The 15,916-nt window shown below is 46.6% G+C and overlaps 2 long non-coding RNA genes across 3 annotated transcripts; both read left to right on the forward strand.

The window, feature by feature from the left end:
* The first annotated feature begins 92 nt into the window (after positions 1 to 92).
* Positions 93 to 4,736, forward strand: LOC144367567 (uncharacterized). Its single transcript, XR_013427088.1, has 2 exons — positions 93 to 770; positions 1,888 to 4,736. It is a non-coding gene; the product is annotated as an uncharacterized LOC144367567 (long non-coding RNA).
* A 4,208-nt stretch (positions 4,737 to 8,944) lies between these two features.
* On the forward strand, positions 8,945 to 15,861 carry LOC144367566 (uncharacterized). Of its 2 annotated transcripts, XR_013427087.1 has the most exons (6): positions 10,483 to 11,372; positions 12,729 to 12,774; positions 13,410 to 13,523; positions 13,729 to 14,058; positions 15,098 to 15,193; positions 15,453 to 15,467. It is a non-coding gene; the product is annotated as an uncharacterized LOC144367566 (long non-coding RNA). The 2 variants fall into 2 exon arrangements; XR_013427086.1 differs by having other exon boundaries at positions 8,945 to 11,372; positions 13,729 to 15,193; positions 15,453 to 15,861.
* The last annotated feature ends 55 nt before the right edge of the window (positions 15,862 to 15,916 follow it).

Below are 15,916 nucleotides of genomic sequence, written 5' to 3' on the forward strand. Positions count from 1 at the left end.
CCGCCTGGGCCACGCTGCACGTCAGCACGACTAAGTGCGTCAGCACGTAGTCCTTGCGCGCCGCAAGGCGCGCCGGGACCCGTAGTACGTCCCGTGACCTTGTGCGCAGGCGCGGGAGCCACACCGGGAAAAAACGTTCCTTAGGGTGCTGGGAGGTTGAACTCCTCAGCCGAAAAACTACGAGTCCCGTCAGCCTGTGCAGGGATGAACAGCGGAGAGGGCCGAGACCTCAGCGTCTGCAGGAGGCCTTTCGCTGGGGGAAGGGCTCAGGACCTAGCGCCACATTGAACGACCCCGAGCGCGTCTCAGACTCCTGCCTTCGACCTTGGGCATTCTGGGAATTGTAGTCCGGGCGCGGCGCGGAACCCGTATGTAGCCTTGGCGCGGGGCACGGCGGCCATTTTGTCTCCCCATGTTGGGCGGAGATGGCCCAATCCTGGGGACACTATGACCGTTGGCCCGCTTAGCACTTGATCTGTCGTACTTGGATGGAGTCGCCTGAGAACCCAATCCGCTCGCACTGCTGGGGGCGGGGAGCCCAGCCTCAAGCCCTGGGCCTGCAGGAAGGCCAGGCCCGCCGCCGGCCGGTACTGAGCGAGAGGAAGGCAGGCCCCGGCGAGTCGCGTCCTGTTGCCTTCAGGCGGAGTACTGCAAACGTGACTTCTTCCGGAAGCAGCGCGCGCTGCAGGCGACGCCACCGATATTTGTGGAGGCCGCGCGGACGCCCTAGCTGCTGCCTCCCTCGAGTGCGCGCGAAGCCTGCTTAGGGTGTTAGTAGATTGTTTATTTTTAACGTGCCCACAAAGGGCACTAGGGTGCCTGCGGTGGAGGCCCCCGGGCTGGTGTCAGCTTCTCCCTGAGCCTCTCCCTGCAACGGAGCCAGCCGGCCATGTGTCACAGGCGTCCCTGAAACCAGACACCCCCCACCCCACACCCGTGACGTCTCCGTGTTGATGAGATATTTTGTGCTGAATTTTCTATCTGAATCATTCGTGCATTAAATCCTCATAACAACCCCATCACAAGAAATATCCACTTCCCATGGTGTTAACAGTGAATTTCCCCCATGAATCCACAGTAATAATTTTTGAAATCAGCAGTGACATTGAAGCAATGCTGCTTCCTCTTGCACGTGCTCCCACCATTGCCATAGGCCAGGAGGTGATGCAGTCAAAGGTAGAGGGCCCACAGCAGAGCCTGCACACTGGCTGGTCCAATTTTCAGCCTCCAAAGCTGCAACTAAGTAAACCCTCCTGTAACGAACATTATCCTACCTTGGGTGATTTTACTTACAGTAATGAAAAGCCAACTAATAGACCTTCTATAGTTGAAGTACCCAGTGGGAAATGTATCTTGAAGCCAAAAGCTGAATACTAGGTGAACTTACAGTTACTGGGGTATCATTTCTAGGCTTTCTTGAGGTGATGAAACAGAACTGAATGAAATATAGTCCTATATCCATGACACTGATGTCTAGTTGCACCTAATGCTACTGGGTTTGTTCTGTACTTCCCTTTTTGAATTTCCTTTTCCTCCTCTGAGAAACTTGTCTTGCATTCCACCCCACCACCTTTTGTTGTTATTGTTTTGTTTTGGTAGGGTCCAAACCAAGACCTCACACATGCTAGGCAGGCACTCCCCAATATATTCACTAATGTGCTTCATCCTAAAATTGTAAAAAGTAGCTTCAAAATTGTTTGTACAGACTTCCTGTAGGGACAAGGATGGTATACCTACAAATTAGAGCCCAATATTTGTTTGGAATTTGTTTTGTCTTTAGACTCAGGGCACACAATTAAAACACTGTGTGCAAAAATTATTCCAGCTGTACACACTTTTATTGTTTCACTTGAAATATAATTTGGTTCTGTTTGTATTAAATCTTAGGATTCCTCCTGAAAGACCCCCCCGTCCAATGAAAGACCCCCGTATCCCTGTCCAAGGAGAATCACACGAAACACTGGCTGCAAAAGCAAGAGGTTGGTTTATTGGGACACAGGCGCCTGCGGGTGCCCAGCAGAACCTCAGCCGGAGCTTTGGTGAACTGGCACACCAGACTTGGGGATACAGAGATTTTTATAGGGTTTGGGACAGGTTTCGCGCGCGCGGGAAGCAACAGGTTTCTTATTGGTTTGTTTAAATCTAGCATATAGGCCACCTAGGGGGTACAAGTCTGCATTCCAAAAACCACAGGTCTGCATTCTATTCTTTCTGTTCCTGCTTATCTGTTCCGTTTTATTCATTTATGCCTCAGGATGCAGGTGCTCTGTTCTTCAACCGGTTGTCCGGAGAGCATGCCTGGCGCCTGAACCTGTTTATGGCGTGCCTGGTATCTTGGTTTCATATCTTGGCCTTAGGTAACTGGGCTGACTGGGCTAGGGTCTTTCACTCCCATCCTTCTATGTTTTATTTGGTTTACTGTTTTTCAAATATGTGAAACAATAACATGGTTCTAAAAGTCAGGCATATACAAAAAGATAGATTCAGAGAAGGGTCTTGTTTCTCATCCCTGTCCACTCCCTTTTGTCAAACAAGTTCAGTCATAATTTTACTTCGCTAGGTTTCTTTTTGCTCAAATGTCTGTTTTCTTACCACTACCGCCACACCACCCTTTTTTTTTCCCCCTCAATACTGAGATCCAATCCAGAACCTCACACATGCTAGGGAAGGGCTCTACCACTGAGCCTTCCCTTTCTCACACAAAGAAAGGTAACATACTCTAGATATTCTTTCACACTTTGCTCTTTTCACTTAGCAACATATCCTGGCCATCATTCCATATCTCATAGAGATGTGTAGAGATACTGTTGTTTATTCAGCCACTATTTTATACCTGAACATCTAAGTTGTTTCCAGTATTTTCTAATTATAAACAGTGCTGCAATTGTTAATCAAGTGCACCTCATATTGTTGGGGGTGTAGCTTCTGAGAGAATAACTAGGAATGACAAAGCTAGAGCAAAAAGTAGAAATAAGCAATTTTGTTAGTGATTCCAAATTTCTCTTAAGTAAGGACTATTAATTTGCATTCCCACTTGTGAATTGGAGTGCCTGCATACCCACAATCTCGCCAATAGAGGGAGGTGCTACACTTCTGAATTTTTGTAGTTCTGATAAGCAACAAAGTCTGTAGTTTTTCGGTGGTGAAATGTGGATAACAAAATTTATCATTTTTGCCTCTTTTTTTTTTTTTTTTTTTTTTTTTGGTGTGTGTGTGTGCTGGGGATTAAACTCAGAGGGCTGGACCACTGAGCCACATTCCCAGCCCTATTTTATTTAAAGACAGGGTTTCACTGAGCTGCTTAGTGCCTTGCTAAATTGCTGAGGCTGGTTTTGAACTGGTAATCCTCCTGTCTCAGCCTCCCAAACCTCTGGGATTACAAGTGTCCACCACTAGGTCTGACAAATTTTGCCATTTTTAATTACACAACAGTGCCATTAAGTACCTTCACAATATTGTAACAGTGTTCACTTTATGCTTTCCATATAGGCCTTGCTGCTCTGCCATTGCAACTTATTTTTTTAAATGGACATGTTTCTTTTTCTTCCTCTCTCCCTGCTCCTCCCTAATCTCTCTCCATCCCAAATCTCTGGGGAAATGGGATTACCTTTCTCCTCATCCATCCTAGGCAGCTATCTCCCAAATTAACAAGTGGATTACAACTCCAAACTTTTGAGTCACCTCTTTAAAAGCCCCTGTTCTGGCTGATGGGCAGAATTACACCCTTTAGAACAGGAGTCCCCTGTGTTTCTCCTTTGCTACCAAAGCAATAAACTCTCTTTTTCCTTTTTCTCAAAACTGTGTTCTTATTTTTGGATTGGCATCAGGGACAAGGACTGAGCCAACAGCAAAAATATCATGCAAAGCTTCACCACCATCCACTTCTAGCACTTTTTAAGTATCTCAAATAAGAATTCTGTGCTCTTCTTCTTCTTCTTCTTTTTTTTTCTTTGCGGTGCTGGGGATTGAATACAGGGCCTTGTGCATTTGAGGCAAGAATTCTACCAACTAAACTATATCCCCAGTCCTAAGAAATCTGTACTCTTAATTAAATAATTACCCATGTCTCCACTATACCCTACCTAGCCCTTATAAGTTCTCATTTACAGTCTGTCTCAATGAATTTGTCTGCTCTTGTGTTAGGTACTAGCTAGCAATGAGCAGTGAAATGCAGGCAAGGTCACAAGTGTTCTTTAAATTTCTTTAGGGTCCTTCTTTAAATTACTTCGAAAGTAGATGAGAAAGCAAAGGGTGAAAGAAAGTAAAAGGTTTATGATGAACGCAGCCTAATTCCAACTTAAGATTGGGAGCCATCTTGTCACAAAATCATGAGAAGTTAATTTCTGTTTTACTATAAATTACTACAATTTCTAAACTTGTTTGGAATTTCTGCCTGTGCCTTAAACTCACCCATGCCTGGCTTTCCCTGACCAGATAACAACCCTCTCTAAAACCTTAGTAGTGCCTTATAAATTCTGATGTTGGGATCTAAATGTATTCCCTACCTTGAAATGTTAAGCCATGTAGATCATTAACCTACTATCTGCCTTTGTATTACGCTTGTCAAAATCCTGTTATCTGTAAGTTCTCAAGACACCCCCATTTGAAACTTTTTGTGCTATAAAACTATGTTCCTAGAGAGCTGGGATGCTGGTCTCTAGCCCAGGGTTTTAGGAGAATCAGTCCTGGCCAGCTCCTGTGTACACAAATATAAGCTTACTTCAATTTTATTCAAATTGGAGTCCATGGTCTTTTCTTTGCATCATTGTAGTTTAACAGTTAATTTGTAAAAAGTAAAATAAGGGCTTGGGTTGTAGCTCAGCCTATGTTCGAGGCCCTGGGTTCGATCCTCAGCACCACATAAAAATAAGTAAATAAAATAAAGACATTGTGTCCAACTACACCTAAAACATAAATACTAAAAAATAAATAAATAAAATAAGCTAATTGGGAAATATGTCAAGATAAAAGGATTAACGGGACTAACTCATGGATTCCCCTGATCAGGAGGTCATTGTAAAGCAGAAAAGGTGGGTGAGATCAGGAACCATAGAACAATAAGGCACCAAAAGAGGATTTATTGGGAGGTGTGCCCAGGCAAGATTCACTGGTCTGTGAAAGGGTGAGGGCCAGTGAAGTCATGCAGAAAGGAGAGCACAATGCTTATAAGGAAAGTTGGAGGTAGGAGGGCTTAGGCCATCTAAACTGCCGCTACCAACAGCAGGTTGGCCAAGGTATGGGGCTGGACCCTTCTCCACGCTATCCTTGAAGGGTTAACTTGCCCAGAACAGTGAAAGAAACAGCTGTTTTCAACTAAACTTCTGCAGATTGTGAACTTCTGAATCCCTCTCCCTACACACTGGGTATAAAGTTCTAAAACTGCCTGAGCTAGGGGTTCAGGGGGATTGATTGATTACATCAAAAGTTTTGCCCTCTGAAAAATAAATTTATTTGGCTGCAGACAAATAACCTGTTTCTTGCTTTCTTTGCTGTCTTGCCTAGTCTGTCCCCACAATTCTATCTCAAATTAACTCAGGTTGTTATATTGAAAGTTGTACTTCTGTAAGACACTGACAGACAGCAGTTAAGGTTTACAAGAAAAATATAAAATGATATCAACAGTAGTAAAAATATATTGAGTTTGTATAAACTAAGCTATAAACTAAGAAACATAATTTTTATAATCCAAAACCTTTAAACATTAATTTGAAGAACACCAGCTTGGTAAAATGTTCTTCTAAATCTTATATTTCAAAGTCTTGTATACTTAGAAGATCACTGGCCTCTTAACATACAAAAAGGCCAATAATGGAACCACAATCACATTAATGTTTTTGTATTGGCCAAGTTTAGCTTTTAAAGAAAAATTCAGAATCTGAAATGTAATGTAATACTTTAAAACAACAGTTGTTGTTTAACCAAAGTTGTACAAACCCTAATTCCTTTAAGACCAGTTAGCTGCTCTAAATAAAACTTAACCTTGTTTTCAGTAAAGACACAGACAAAACAATCTTAAACATTTTTCCATTTACCCATTTATGAAAACACACGTAATGTTTAAATATGTTACCTTATAAAATTTAAAAAGAGTAGTTAGCACCTTAACTTTGTAAATTAATCAGATATCTATAATAAACACATTTATGATTAATTCCAATTATGTTAAATCTAATTTACTTATTTTTTTTTTTAAAGAGAGAGTGAGAGAGGGGGGCACAGAGAGAGAGAGAGAGAATTTTAACATTTATTTATTTTTTCTTAGTTCTCGGCGGACACAACATCTTTGTTGGTATGTGGTGCTGCTGAGGATCGAACCCGGGCCGCACGCATGCTAGGCGAGCGCGCTACCGCTTGAGCCACATCCCCAGCCCTAATTTACTTATTTTTAACTGTAAAATCCAAGCTATCAGACAATTATAGTTAACAGTACTAGCCATGTCTTCCTTGTTGAATAAAAATCCTAGAAGCAATGGATATTATGTTTTATTTTATTTATTTTTTTTAAAGAGAGAGTGATAGAGGAGAGAGAGAGAGAGAATTTTTAATATTTATTTTTTAGTTCTCGGTGGACACAACATCTTTGTTGGTATGTGGTGCTGAGGATCGAACCCGGGCCGCATGCATGCCAGGTGAGCGCGCTACCGCTTGAGCCAGATCCCCAGCCCTGGATATTATGTTTTAGACACCAGATCCCCAGCCCTGGATATTATGTTTTAGACATTTTATAGAAATTAACACTCTCTTGTTTACCACCTAGAAAATCTTGTAAGTTAGTAATTTTAAAGACATCTTTACTCTCATTTGTTTACCTAATTTACATTGAGCTTCTTAAATCATGTGAACTAAAAGGTATCTGATCCATTTTTCTTTTATATTTTAATTTATGAGCAATCATATATCTATATGCCAGTATTGATACCATGTACATGACATATGGACACAGGCACATATAGACATAACAACACAATACATGTGTTCGCACATACACAAGACAGACAAGGAGCAATATCTTCTAGCTTTTTGTAGGTAGAGCTCCACAGGTAGGAGGTAACACTATAGATGTTTATTAAATCTTCTATTAGATTTATTTCCAGCATCACCATGTCGAAGTCCTATTTAGGATCTTGTAAGAGGAAATTTTCCCACTGCATTTGAGAGCTAACCCTTGAAAACTGATCCCTGAACAAAGAGTGCAAAAACCTCTACAGTTAGATAAAATAAGGCTGATTGGAAAAATATATTGGTTTAGTCATGTAGGATCAAATCATAAAATCATGGTTTCCAAAAATGTAGAATTAAAAAAAAAAGAGTTCTTAAAAAATTACAAGGCTATTATGAGATCAGAGTTTACTTTTTGACTCAGAGAGTTAGTTTAGATATTGAAAGAATGGTGATTACATGTCTGTAATCCCATCAGCTCAGGAGGTTGAGGCAGGAGGATCACAAGTTCAAAGCCAGCCTCAGCAAAAGTGAGGTGCTGGGGCTGGGCTTGTAGCTCAGTGGTAGAGTGCTTGCCTAGCATGTTGGAGGCCCTGGGTTCGATCCTCAACACCACATAAAAGTAAATAAATAAAATAAAGACATTATGTACAACACCTAAAAAAAATATTTAAAAAAAAGGTGAGGTGCTAAGCAACTTAGTGAGATTCTGCTCTAAATAAAATACAAAATAGGGCTGGGCGTGTGGCTCAGTGGTCAAGTGTTCCAGAGTTCAATCCCCATTATAAAAAAAAGATAAAGGATGGGCTGGGGATGTGGCTCAAGCGGTAGCACGCTCTCCTGGCATGCGTGCAGCCCGGGTTCGATCCTCAGCACCACATACCAACAAAGATGTTGTGTCCGCCGAGAACTAAAAAATAAATATTAAAATTCTCTCTCTCTCTCTCTCTCTCTCTCTCTCTCTCTCCTCTCTCACTCTCTCTTTAAAAAAAAAAAAAGATAAAGGAATGGTGAACCCTGAAATTCTTAGGTAAAGATTCTCTAGGTAAAGAAGAATTGATCATTTCATTTTTCCCTCCCTGTCCTGTAGTATTTAGGGAGAAACTTGTTAAGAAAGCAGCATGGGGCACCTGGGTTCCATCCTCAGCACCACATACAAACAAAGATGTTGTGTCCACCAAAAACTAAAAAAATAAATAAATATTTAAAAATTCTCTCTAAAAAAAAAGCAGCACGGTAAGATAGCCAGCCATTTGGTCCCACCATATAAATAACAAATGATTGGGTCAGAAAGGTGGGGGCTGGCATTTAAAAGTGACATTTTTTTTTTCCTGCAGACCTCTACAATTTACTTTTCTTTTTTTTTTTTTAAAGAGAGAGTGAGAGAGAGAATTTTTAATATTTATTTTTTAGTTCTCGGCGGACACAACATCTTTGTTGGTATGTGGTGCTGAGGATCGAACCCAGGCCGCACGCATGCCAGGCGAGCGCGCTACCGCTTGAGCCACATCCCCAGCCCCTACAATTTACTTTTCAATGCAAGCCTTGGTGAGATAGAGATAGCAAAAACTAAGTGAAGCTGCTGGGGTTTGTTGTTGTTGTTTAAATATTTATTTTTTAGTTGTCAGTGGACACAATATCTTTATTTCATTTTTATGTGGTGCTAAGGTTCGAACCCAGTGTCTCACATGTGCTAAGCGAGCACTCTACCACTGAGCCACAACCCCAGCCCCAAAGTTGCTGTTTTGAACAACCTCTGCATAGGGCATTTTAATCATTTTTTATTGTTGTTTGTTTGTTTTTAGCAGTTGGAAGTTAGACCAGGTTGGATGCAGAAAATTATTAGGCATTTCCTTTATTGTTGGGGTTCGCCGGCACCCAGCTCTCCCTGGCAGGAAGACGATCAGATGCATCAGGGAGACCAGTCAAGACTTGAGCTCATTTATTGAGGAAGCATACACAGCTAATATAAGGCACAGGAGCCATCAGGATAAAGGTAAGCAGGGTGGGGAGAGTTCACGTGTGCACCCATCTTACAGGCAGGAAGGGGAGACAGGAGCTGTCCACGAGGACAGGGACAGAAGGGTTCTGAGCCTATCCTAGAGGTGGTCCGGTTTTTTGTCACAACCCACGGTAACGCCTTCTGGCTGATCGCCAGGCGCCATCTTAGCCATGTGCTGCCCCAAGACCAGGAAGTGAGCATCAGTCTGCAAGTTAGGTTTCCTTTTCTCCATCATAGGTTTCTATTTCTCTGATGTGACGTGCCCTACACTTTATCTCAACTGTGATTATGCCATCCTCTACTATAACTTTTGAGGATGAGAATCCCCTCTGAAAAAAAAGATTTTTTTTTTTTTAAAGAGACATAGGCACCAGTGCCAAGAAAACTGTCTCTTTGGCTAGGAGACAGCTCCCTAAACCCAGAGACTCTAGGGGTCAGTAGTTTCTGCCCTTTCTTCCATGACCTCTGGCTGGAGCCTCATTCAGATTGATAACTATTTTAATTGAGGGATGACATTTGTCAGCTAGTTGTGCCCTTAAAATTTCTTACATGTTCCCTTTGTCCTTTTGGGTCCTCATACTCACAGGACCATGATTTCATATTATGCTCCTCAATTTGAAGTGGGAGGCAAGCCTACTGGAGTTTTGGGTGATATCTCCACGAGAGAAAAAAAAACAATTTGTGTTCCTGAACTACGACAGAGAGCTGAGGGGTAGTTTTACTCTAATTAAAGACCAGATTTTCTGGTCTTTTTCCTGCCAGAGTGGGGAGTACAGAGAAACAATGTGTATTATGAGAGTCTAGAAAATAGTCTAATTTTAAAGCTAGGGAAGCTCTATCTTGAGAACCTCCTGGAATTTCAGGTCACTAAAGTCTCCTCCCTCAGGAAAACTTGAGTTCCTGTTATCAACATTATTTTGGGCCTGCATTCTCCTGTAGTGAACAGGTAGTTTGCTAAGGAATGTGACATATCCTGTCCTCAGAAGCCAGGCAAGGCTGCAGGTAAATTGCTTCTTGGAAAAGAAAGCATGTGGGGGTCATTACAGTGGAACCATTTGATAGAATTATTATATACAACATTTAGCAGGTTTTCTACTCCCCCCATCCTACCTACAAGATTACTGACCAAAAGGTGGGCCAAAGGTGGGCAAGAAGCTTTCCAGGGGTGCCTCTGTGTCTGTCCAAATGGGTAGAAAAGGAGCTACCCAGGCGGTACTTCATTAAAATCTCCTACAGCTCCTTGAAGGGAAGAACAATTCCCTGGAGGCAGGTCACCTTGGCAATCGATGGAGGAGGAGAGGGAAGAACTGAGAGGCCCTGAGCCCAGGATTTGCAGCAGTTTTATACACTTAGAGTTCCACTAGAGAATGAGAGGGTGTCCCTTCCTGCAATCCCATTGGTAGAGGACACCCAGGGTCCAGATGAACCAAAAGGCAAGGGTCTCAGTCAGGGCATCTCAGCAAGAGACTGGAAGGGATCTTTTTTTTTTTTTTTTTTTTTTAAGAGAGAGTGAGAGAGGAGGGAGAGAGAGAGAGAATTTTTGATATTTATTTTTTAGTTCTTGGCGGACACAACATCTTTGTTGGTATGTGGTGCTGAGGATCGAACCCGGGCCGCACGCATGCCAGGCGAGCGCGCTACCACTTGAGCCACATCCCCAGCCCTGGAAGGGATCTTATCTCTCCTCTCCGAAGAACTAGAAGGCCAGTGTTGCAGGCAGGAACAAAATGGCAGAAATCAGCCTCTGATCCGGAGGTCTGAATACATAAGGGAGGGAAGGAATTGGATTGGATAGATTGGAGGAAGATGCTTCTAATATCAATGAAAGACCCTATGTAGGTCCTTGCTCCATCCACACAGCAGTAAGGCAGCAAAAATCTAGCCCAGGATTCATGAAGGGATTCCTTCTTTGAGTATAAGGCAGAGAGAGAGGGAAATGTGGAAAAGTGGTAGAGGTTCTTTAGGACAGTGAAGGGTAAAGAGTCCTGAATTCCATTCTTGAGTTTAGTACCAAATGAAAGCACATGAAAGGGAATACAAAAAGAAAAAGAAACGGAGTCAGATCTCAATGGATCAGTGATACTTTATTAAGCAATAGAGGGGCACATTTTTGAGAGGGAAAAGACTATGGGCTCTAACAAGGTCTGGGTTTCATAGTGTTTAGCTGGACCAGATCATGGGAGAAGTTTGGGTGGCAGGCTCATTTAGGATGGGGCATGAGGGCAGGTAGAGGAAGTTCGTTGGGGCCTCTGGCCCATAGCCTTCACAGAGCCAATCTGTGTCACATGATTTCAGATAAATCATCATCATTTTAATAAGTCAATTCAGAGAAGAGGAAATAGGGTGGGGCCAGCCGCTCAGCTCTGGTTTTGAGTTCCCAGTCTCAGACAGAAAATATTTTGCAACTGAGCAGATTACCTTCTTCACCAAGGTGAGGGCAAGGAAGGAGGAGGGAGACCCCCCCCCAGGGGTGGGAGTCCCTCAAGAAGCTCATTACCAGGAGTGGGAGTCCCCCCGGTGGCTCATTTTGGGGTTTGGGAGTCCCTCGTTATTGGTAAGGGCAAGGGGTTAGTCTGGGAAGCCAAAAGGTCTTTGGGGAGGGGTGGTAAAGGCCAGAAAGGGTTCTCAGTTAACAGGAGGCCCAGGTGGAGCAGGGGCCCTCTTTGCAGGTAAGAGTCAGACCTTTCCTTCTAAAAGGACAACAGGGGCATGGGGTGTCAAGGCTGTGGAAGGTTAGAAATGGGGGGGGGGGCTGAGGCAGGGGTACTGGGGAGGAAGTGGCAGAGAGTGGGTTGAAGACCAGGGCTGCCTCTTCCTCCACACCTACCCCAGGGTGGCCCAGCTTCTGGCTGCACTGCCCCACCCAAGCACAGGCCCGCTCAGGCTTGTGCTACTGCAGGTTCCCAGGACCCACGGGTGACTCAGGGCTCTGTGGGAACAGTGAGGTGGGGGAGCCAGGACAGCAGAGTAAATGGGCTAGGAACAAGTACTGGGCCGCTGGCTGACATCGAGTACCCAAGGAGCAGAGGAAGAGGTGAGGGATCAATCCCTGGATGCTCAGTGTTCAGGCAGAAGGGGGCGGGTTTCAGAAAGGGGAGCAGTGAGGGGGCTCCTTCCCAGAGGATGGAATGTTTTCCAAGGTGAGTCAAGATGAGAAGCCAGGAGGCCTCAGGGGCTGACACCAAGGGAAGCTGTCACCATCCCAACTTGCAAAGGCCTTGGGAGAATCCAGACAGGGTTGTAGCTTGAAGAAGAAATGGCAGCGGCTGGCCTCAACCTGCCCCACTAGCAACTTGAGGCTGGAGACAGCTGGGTTCTCTTCTCTGCTCCAACCTTCTGCAGCTTTTTCTCAGGTCCTATGCCGGAAGCTACAGGGTGGGGCAGAGGGAAGGATGTAGGGAGAGGTAGGTGGAGAGTAGCTTCTATGACCACCCCAGTGCACTGAGGCTGGTGGAGGGGATCCTGGGCTGGGAAAGCACTGGGCTGGGCTGGGGAGTTCAGGAGGCAATGGCCCCCATGCTCAGCCCTGAAGGGCCCTTGAGCACTTTCCCCCAGGCCTGCAGAGGCCTTGATCCTTCACAGATCTGAGGCCCAGGGAATGCTCCAGGCACAAGGAGGCTTGGTTGGGACAGCCCAGGAGTCCTGGGCAGCCCACTCTGCCTCTTGTCCCAGTATGGTTCTGGTGAGTTTGGATCTGCCATGGTCTGGGGCTCCAGGGCTCCCAAGAAGATGGAATGAGTGACAGAACATGACAAGGGCTTTCTCCCAGATGGTTGAATTCTTTCAGGCTTACAAAGAAGATGGAACTCGGATCCTGGATATCCTTATCTGTGGTAAGAGTCAAAGACTGGTCTCGTGATGGCCAGCCACTCACACCTGAGGACAGGAGCAGGACCTGGTCACTTCCTTAGTTACTTGGGTAGACCCAGGATGACTCAGACCCCAAGACTCCTGAGTTGAGGGTTTCCCAAGCCACAGCCCTGAAAGCTCTCAGGAAACCCAAAGGAGCCCTCAACCTTCATTCCCAGGCCTGGAGAGGCAGTGATGGGGCATCAGAGGGACCTTGGACACCCAAGCCTTGAACCCCTGTGTAGCATGTCAGCCCTCATTGTGAGATTTCTCACCAGCCAGGCCTGCCCTGAGTGCCTCCATATGTCTCCCAGGTTCCTGCCAGCCCAGGGGTGGAGGGTGGGATCTCCAGGACCTGTAGGAGGTTGGGCTTAGAAAGGCTAAGTCACTTTCCTGAGGCCACTAGCTAGTTACTGCAGAGAAGGGGGTTGGGGTCTGGTAGGGCCCTATTCTTCCCATTGAGCAAGGTGGAGTGAGGTCATCTCTACATCACTGTATTTTTCACTGGTCTTACCCTAGTGTCCTCCGGGACCTGAGCCCATAGTCCCCTCCATGTCTTGAATATGTAGGGTGGACACAGGGTCACTTAGGTCAGCTGACCCATTCTTCCCCTGTCCAGAACATGTTTGGTGCGTCTGTGACTCTGACGTGTGGTGGGACCATGGCATGTCTCATCGGGGCTGGGCTGGTGGTGGCTCTCGTTTTTGGCTTCACCTATTGTGCCATAAAGCAGGTCAGAATGGGCAGCCTCTTGCCTGACGGCACGTGGGCCTGGGCTAGGGTGGCATGGGAGGCAGTAGAGCACGTGACCAAGGGGGAGGCTCAGGTAGGGTCTGGGAGAAGGATGTAGCCCCTCCATGGCCCTTGAAGCCTAGTCCTGCCAGCTGGTCTCCCTTGCCCGCCTCATGGGGCTCTGCTGAGCTCGCTCTCTCTTCTAGGCGAAGACAAAGGAGCTGTTTAAAATAAATTGATAGAAATCCTGTCCAGGCACCGGTGGAAGGATAGCACCCCATCTCTGGAATGTGGTGTAGTGACGTGCTGTTTTACACTTTTCAAATTTTAAGAGTGAACAATGTAAACTTTAAATGATTAAACATGATTGAGCTCCAACTGTGTGCCTGACTGTCTTCTAGAAGCAGGTTCTGAATTCCACAATTCTGGATCCTTTGAGACTCAGCTTCAAACCCACCACCATGGCACCCTTCTGCCATCCACCAGTCCTCACCTGGCCCTGCACTAAAGCTGCCTGGCCTGGGCCATCAGATCAGGTAGACTGTCTTTGGGCCCCCCGATCCCCAGGCTTCACACCATGGGCCTCCTCAGGCTGGAAAATAGGCCACAGATCATAACCAGGTGGGGTCCCTGAGGTTTCTCTTTCCTGCTGCCCTTGGCCTGAAAGAGGTCAGTGAGAGCTCTGCCCTGGGCTCCTGGGAAGCCCTGACTCTTCCTACAGGGCTCATAGGACAGTTCTAGGGTGGCCTTGGTTGATCAATTGGGGAGCGGGGGGAGGTCTCTCCCGTAGTCCTCAAGGGCACCTAGAATGTACTGGGAGGCAACATTCTGAGATAGGGAGGAACTACCCGAAATAGCCAGGCCTTATTCCTGCCTCTCCAGGGCAGGCAGCATCCTGAGTTGGGGAGGCGCTGACCAGGGCAGCCTGAGTTTGTTATGCTTCTCTTACAAGCACAACAGGCTGTCCTTGGAAACTTTGGCCAGGAGTCTTGTGGCACCTGAGGTATAGAACCCAGGGGAGGCTGCCACAGTGGTGGTGCAAGTGGGGCACAGGCCACGTTCCTGAGCCTTGGGGGACCAGCTCTGGTGACCCTTTTCCATCTATAAGTAAAAGCACACTTTAAGTGCCTTGTGTGCGAGTGTGCTCTGACTGCAATGGCTGAAGCACCTGAACCCCTATCCCTGCTGGTTGGTGCAGTGATCATCTCCACTATCCTCTGCCCAGAGGGAGTCATTCCCTGGGATGGGGTATGAGTGACCCCGTCTCCCAGGCCTGTCTCTAGGAGATCTCAGCCCTTCTGCTGAGCCCTCCCAGGATGGCGAGGTCTCATCACCTCCCTGTCCTGGAAGTCTCCCAGGCCTGATGGCTGCCTTGTGCCCCACCCCTTCCCCGCCAAGAACTAAGTGTGGGCTCTGGGGGGGGGGGAGGTGGTAAGCTGGCAGCCTGGAGTAGCCAAGAGGGGCTATCCTGGCTGCATTGCAAGGTTCTTACAGATGCTCCTTATGGGTGGCTTGGCTTGGGGGCAGGAGGAGAACACTGGGAGTTTTGACCCCCTCCCACGTGTGTCCCCTTAGTGCCATCCCTGCAGGAGGAGGAAGGAAACAGTTTTCTTCCTGGAACAGGAAGTGTGACTGTGGACGGGGTGCTCACTCTGAAAACTGCAACAGCATGTAAACAGATGGGTTGTTTTCAAAATGTTGTGGGTTGTTCAAAATGGGCCACTGTTGTGTGTGTGTGTGGGGGGCGGGGGCTGGGGATGGAACCTAGGACCTCCTACATGCTGGGCAGGTGCTCTACCCCTCCCCCCCAGCCATGGGGGCTAGTGTTTTGAGTTACATTTTTCAGTATTAAGCATTGACTTAGGAAGATCAGGGCGTCCCATGTTGACTTGTTTTGAAAAAATTATTTCTATATCAACCTTGTTTATAGCATTCACATTATGACCCATGGACACCATTTCCAAGTCGTCCGCCTGAGTGGCACATGTCCAGGGACCCAGGCTCCACGAGGCCTCTTGCTGAGGGGTTGAAGTCATTTCCGATTGGATTCCTATGTGTTTGGGTACTGGGGGCTGAACCTAAGGGCACTTAACCACGGTTCCTATGTCAGGATTTTATTTTTTATTTTGAGACGGGGTCTCACTAAATTGCTCAGGATCGGACTCGTGGCTCCATTCGTGTGGCAGGGCAATCCCGGCGGGTGGGAGGATGCCACCGGCGCCAGCTGGCTCGGCCTCCGCGCTTCCCCTCGACGCCCCGCCGGGGACCCTCCTTTGTGTTGAGGGCGAACTCGGGCCCCGCGCCGACCCGGAGGACCGAGGGCCGCCCCGCCCCGCGCCGTGCCCGCGCACCCGGGGACCCCGGCGCCCACGCGGTGGCCAGGCCGCGGACGCC

The sequence above is a fragment of the Ictidomys tridecemlineatus genome, chromosome 10 (genome assembly GCF_052094955.1).
Source record: "Ictidomys tridecemlineatus isolate mIctTri1 chromosome 10, mIctTri1.hap1, whole genome shotgun sequence".
Classification (NCBI taxonomy): domain Eukaryota; kingdom Metazoa; phylum Chordata; class Mammalia; order Rodentia; family Sciuridae; genus Ictidomys; species Ictidomys tridecemlineatus.